The sequence below is a fragment of the Phyllostomus discolor genome, chromosome 1 (assembly GCF_004126475.2).
Source record: "Phyllostomus discolor isolate MPI-MPIP mPhyDis1 chromosome 1, mPhyDis1.pri.v3, whole genome shotgun sequence".
Taxonomy (NCBI): Eukaryota; Metazoa; Chordata; class Mammalia; order Chiroptera; family Phyllostomidae; genus Phyllostomus; species Phyllostomus discolor.
In genome coordinates, this window is record NC_040903.2 from 178,814,539 (window position 1) to 178,820,538 (window position 6,000).

The following is a 6,000-nucleotide window of genomic DNA, read 5'->3' on the forward strand; positions in this document are numbered from 1 at the left end:
GCTAACTACACTGTAAAATTTCATTTAATTAAGAGTATTCTACTAGTATTTATTCTAAAACATACATAAATTTAGTATTTTACTGTACTGAATGATGCAGCCAAGCCACGCTTTTGTTAAACCTAAGAGCAAGGTGGATTACCTAATCGAGTTGTTAGCTCAGGAGAGCTGGAGGAATAAAATCATTAGCCTAGCACACTGTAGATTCAATAACCTTTAATCAGCTACAAAGTAACATTACAGAAGCAGAAAGCCCACTGTCTGTTACTTTCTTAAAAGAGACTGCTTGTAACAACTTTCACTTCTTGAGCCATATTAACTCAAATTAATGTAAAATGCCTGCAGCTATGAAAACAGTTCCCTGGGATCAAAGTGAAGAGTTTCACTTTTGACATCTATAAATAATAGGTTTTCTCAACTTTGTTTTTTAAGTGAGCACTAGAACATGAATACTTTGTAATTTTTCCATCCAAAAGCTGGAATAAATGGTTAATTGATGTTATAAATTGCCATACAGAAGCATCCTAATTTCAAACAGCTACTCGTTTGCATATACCCATACTCTTTTTAAAATTCTATTTTATTTGTTAAAAGGATAAAATATCTTGCCCAAGCTTCGGCAAGTCTCTCCACAAGCCCCTGTACAGCATATGTAAGTTTAATAGCCAGAATTCAAACCACATAATTTATTGGCCCACAACTGAATTGATATTTATAAAAATTGATCTTCTGAAGAGACTTTAGGTTGCTTGAATCCCCAAAAAATGCTCTGGTTAAACTTGCCAACCCTTTATTGATATTAGCCTGATAAAATGTATTTTCATTATCAACACAAATAGGAAGCATCAAGATTGGTGAAATGTTAGTTTAGAAAACCATCATGTGCAGTGACATTTCAAACAATTTACTTGGCCAACATTTAATTTATGACAAGAATACTGCCCACTAAATTAAGATTGGTTGCTTAGAATTCATTGGAGCCTCTCTGTGACAGTTAATATCTTTTACATTATAATATCTTTATGATTTTTAGGGTCATCACGTAACTAAAATTAAAAAAAAAACAAAACAAGAAAAAAAGACACCCATACCATTCTGAGCAACTTCCTATTAAAAAGACAGATATGTGACATTTTAATGCAAAGACTGTGCCTGTGATGGCTTCCTTTCCGTTGCTCCCTGTAAAGCCTTCTCCTGCCTTTGCCCCATGTCCTACCCACTTGGAACATCCACAAGCCCTACCCTTTATGTATACTGCAGCTCAGAATTCTCTCCATTACAGACGCAGCACAGAGTGGGTGAAGGTAAACAACCCACAAAGAAGCGCCCCAGCAGTTCACTTGACCTCCCAAAGGACACTGACAACAGCTGAAGAGGCCACAAGAAACTGCAGGCTGCAGCCAGCCTGTAATGTTACTTTCACACACAGTCTGGGTATTTTCACATCCCTCTTCAACTCCAGAGCAAGAGCTGCCAGTATTCTAGGTCAGCCACCGACATGTTAGCCACTAGAGAAGATCAAGATTAAATTGAGCTGACATGGAAAAATAATTTCCTTGCAGACTGTCCATCCTCAGGAAACAAGTAAACATATACATTTAATTTAACGTATGTATGGGAGCCAAATGAGAATCTTCCATGGTCTCAGGGGCTTAGCCCATGTGCCATGGTGGACTTGAATAGGATTCTAATCCCAAACAGCTCCCACCTCAGTCACAAAAGACAGCCATGCAATCTGTTTTCATTTCATACATTCAGTAGTTAAGTTGTATGGCAAGCCCACCTCAGGAATTCCTCAGCCCTACGAGGGGATCTGTTCCAGTAAAGTAAAGACAGCGAAAGATCTCATGATAGCTGAGTTGTCTAGACACAGGGTGCATGGTAGAGCAATCTTTCCAGCCCCACTTCATCTGCAGGCTAAGGTTAGGGCTGAGGCTGGGAAACTGCCCCTTTCCATCTCTACCTCTTTCAACTTCACAGAAAGGACTCTCAGCAGTAAACTGCTTCCACCAGCTTCGTCCTTTCGCCAGGGACCGGTCTGGCAGCTGCAGAAGCCCAGCTCCTGGAACCCTGGAAGCTTCTCCCGCTCCCCGCTACACTTGCATTCTGCTTGGTCTGGCGAGCACGGCTTTCAGGCAATAAACGAGAGTGGCATTTCGTTCTTTTCCCCTTCTTAGTAGTAACTGCCCTGGGAAAGTCTTCCTATATGCATCGACCCCACGCACCTTCGAAAATCCCCACTTTAAGGTTAGCTCTCCGATACTCAAAATACTCCAGGCTAACACCTCGGGTTTCCCCAGACAGGGTTCTCTTCAGCCTCTCAGTCACAAGGCTGCCTGGGTGGCACAAGGCAACAGAACAACTATCCCTTCTGTTCCGTCCAGGACTCAAGTCCACTCCTGGACCAACATACAGAAGCCCCTTTCAGCTGTCGGCTGCAGGCTGGGACCACGCGGGTGGCGGAGGTGCCCGGACCTGACTGCGGAGGCGAGGTGCCGCAGAAGCGCGGGCGCGCCGCCTAGGTCCCTGGCAACATGCGATGCAGATGTGTCCCCGACCCGCCTGCCCATCGCTGCCCCCCAAAACCGCAGACACCCCGCTGTAGCGCCAGGCAGCCCGCTCTCTCGGCCCCCGCCGTCCTCGCCTACCTTCCGTCCGCCTCTCCGCTGCGCCCGCACAGCCTGCCGCCTGCCTCCAGTGCTCTGCAAAGCGAAGGTGGATGCTTTGTTAGGGCGCAAGTAGCGGGACAATACTTCGCAGGCGGCGCTGAGGTTCGGGGCGGGCGTCCTTCAAAAGGACGGGAACGGAGACCCGCGCGGCCGTCATTTCCATATGTAAGAGGCCAGCTTTTACAAAAGCGCGACTCGAGGGGGTTGCGGCGCGCGGGTCCTCCCACCCCTGGCCCACCCCCGCCCGCGCAGTCCGCGCCTCCACGGCCAGCCCCTCCTCCGCCTCCGAAGCCGCCCCCTCTCCGCCTGGTCCCCCGGGAGAGTCCCGACCCGGCCACCCGCCAGGCCACCCGCTTCCTCTCTCTCGGCCGCTACCTACTCCCGGCCCGCGGAGACGGCTCCCGCCCTGGCCCCGAAGGGAATGCCCCTGCCCGTCCGGTGCCGGGTACGTGCCAGGCGCGCAGGGCCCCACCGACGATGCGGGGGCAGAGCGAGGCCTCCGCGCACCCCCAGGCCGTGGAGCGGGGGTCCCGGAAGCGGGCTGCACGCTTACCGCGGGTCCCGGGGCTCAGGCGCCGGTCGCCGCCGCGGGGACCATCGCCGCGGGCGCACTCAGGGCTCGCACGCGCTGGCAGCGGCAGCGGGACAGCCGCGCCCAGCGCGCTCGGCTCCCGGCGGTGCCGCGGCCACCCGGAGCTTGGGACGCCGGTTTGGAAGGGCCAGGCCCGCGCGGGGAGGAGGAGCCAGGGCGGCGCCGGCCGGGGCGCGGCTCCTCCTCCCCGACCCGGGCCTCCGGGGCGGCGGGGGGCGGAGCGCCTGGCGCCTCCGGGGCCTCGCCGGGTCTGTCCCCCCCAACCTTGATCGGGACTGCGTCCAGGTCCCGACTGCTCGGGGTCGCGGAACCCGGAGGAGCCCGGTCCGATCTTGTCTGCCGCTGGACGCGGGGAAGGTCGTTGTAGAGATTTGAACTTGGAAAAGCCAGGACTCAAGCGGGTGTAGGTGGAGGGGACCAGCGCCCCGAGGTCGCTGCCGGACAGCGGCTGGCGCATCCACCATTCATTCCCTGCCCGCTCGCCTCCCTTTTCTCCCAGACGCGCCCTCGCACACCCCCTGGCACAGCCCGCTACGCCCCGGACCGCCGGCGGCCACTTTTAGGTGTGTGTGGGGGGGGGGGAGTCCCCGCCTCCAGCCAGCGGTACTTTAAGGTGAGCATTTAGGTGCCTCTCTTGCCCTCGGGCGGCCCTGGATTTTTCAGCCCTCCAGCGCCCATTTCCGTTATCAGAAGAAAGGTCCAGGAGGCGGAAGGGCTCTAGACTGGCCTCTGAGTCCTTTAGAGCGAGTGCAACACTGCTCCCAGATCTTAACCGGCTTCTGCACCTGCCCCCCACTGTCCGCATCGGCCCCCACCCCTTATCCAGTCTTCCTCGGGGACATCCGACCCTCGGTCACTAGCCACCCAGGACAGAAACGCCTTGGAGTTGGTAGTTTCCAGCCAACTATTGCTCGATGTTCACCGCCTCCTCCGTCTTCCCTCCTACTCCACTCCCCCGCCCCCAATCCCCAAGTCTCCGTTAACTCCCCCATCCCTGCAATTCTGACCTGGATGCAAACGGGATACCAGACCAGGCCTAGAGTGGTGGCAGCTGTGGGCTGGGGCGATGCCCAAGCCTCTCTGAGCTGCAGGATTAAATGTGTTGCCCTTGAAGAAGGAGACGCCTGATTTATTATAACCCACAAATCTGGTTATTTCAACAAGGAACTGGAGAAAGCTGCCTTGCCTCTGCGAGAACAAGGGACAGGAAGGAAACTAGCATTTGAGAATCCACTGTGCTGGAAACACGACGGAAATGATCTTACCTCATCCTTGCACTACCTTCAGGATGCAGGCATTATTATACTCGCTTTGCAGCTGAGGAAACTGGCCCTTAGAAATGTTAAGGACCTCGGTTAGGATCACATAGCTAGTATTTGGCAGAGCTGGGTTCAAAAAGCACATTCAAAAGCATATCACTTGTGGTAAAATTGCACGAAACCAAGAACACACACAAACGAGTGCATGTGAAATTGGCGGCATTTGAATAAGGCCCTAGGATTTTATTAATGTCAGTTGTCTGGTTGTGATAGTGTACTAGTTATGCAAGATGTTATCACTGGGGAAACTTGGGTAAAGGGGACATAAGGAATCTCTACATTATTTTGTACAACCTAATATGAATTTATAATTACTTCAAAGTAGAAAATTTTAAAAAATAAAGCAGATCGGTCTTATTTTAGAAACCAAGCACTCTTCCTTCCACAGACAGTGTGCCTGGGGAATAAGAAAGGGGAGAGGTTCACGTTCTGTGTGCACACCCAACAGCTAACTTGTTACCAGAATATTTACACTGGTATCATTTTGTATATAAGGGAATAATGTCCACTGGGGGCTAACACAGCTAAAAGTCTTAGAAGGTAAAAAATAAATAGATAATTTTCTTGTTTTACCTAATCTCTGCCACAGGAAACTCAACCTATTGGTTTTCTCTCCAAATATCCCTTTTTAATCTACAAGAATCTTAAGGCTGAGACCGCTCATTAGTTTAAAACATAGTGATTCTTGGGGGCCAGAGATGTTGGAACCAGCACTCACTCCCTGTGGAGGAAGATCAAAATTGGTGAGGGTTATGTAATTTGAAAAACAGAAGATATTCTTTCTTGAGAGGAGTGAGTGGCATGGGGTGACTGCTGAGGCTAGAAACTAGAAATTACACTCAAAAACCTCCAGTCTCCCTACAAAGTGGAGGAAATGTAGCAGGTACTTCATGGTGTAGCTTTGCAAAAGCAATTTTACTAAAGTAGGTATAATTTAACATGGTATGTCTGTAATTTATGTTGCACAGGGCAAAGGCTAATCTTAGTCCACTCAAGTCACCAGAAGAAAGTGGGGACTTATCAATACCTTAGAACCTATCACTTGAGCTTTTCTCTCTATTAAAACAAAAATGAAGATAATAGCAGAAAATAATAGCCAAACTCCAATTTTACATTATATGCAATAACAGTAAAAGTGAAAAAGAAATGTAAACATTTACCCTGCATTAATGCCCCTTACAAACCACATTTCATTCCTATCTGTTGCAGTTTATCTGCCTCTGATGTCATCTCCCATCTTATGGAGAGCCTTGTTCTAGGACCCAGGACCCTTCAAGTATTTGCAGATGATATTTCTGAGTGGCTTTCTGCTGCATTTTTCAGTTTTAAACTGGCTTTCTCAGATGATCAAAAGCTCTAAGAAGTTACCTAAAGAGTACTCCAGTGAAGAGAAAGTTACTGTTTCTTCCTGAAAGTAACT

The 6,000-nt window shown here is 49.9% G+C and overlaps 1 protein-coding gene across 11 annotated transcripts in view; it reads right to left on the reverse strand.

Annotated features, from left to right (window-relative positions):
• Positions 1-3,362, reverse strand: part of NIN (ninein) — a 97,212-nt gene extending 93,850 nt beyond the window's left edge. For 10 of the 11 annotated variants that reach the window (XM_036009897.1, XM_036009908.1, XM_036009947.1 and 7 more), the window contains exons 1-2: positions 3,223-3,362; positions 2,649-2,702 (exon numbers count right to left, since the gene is read on the reverse strand). The gene's annotated coding sequence lies outside the window, so the exon portion shown is untranslated. The remainder of the gene's footprint in view (positions 1-2,648; positions 2,703-3,222) is intronic. The other variant, XM_036009915.1, reaches the window with a different exon arrangement.
• Positions 3,363-6,000: the final 2,638 nt, after the last annotated feature.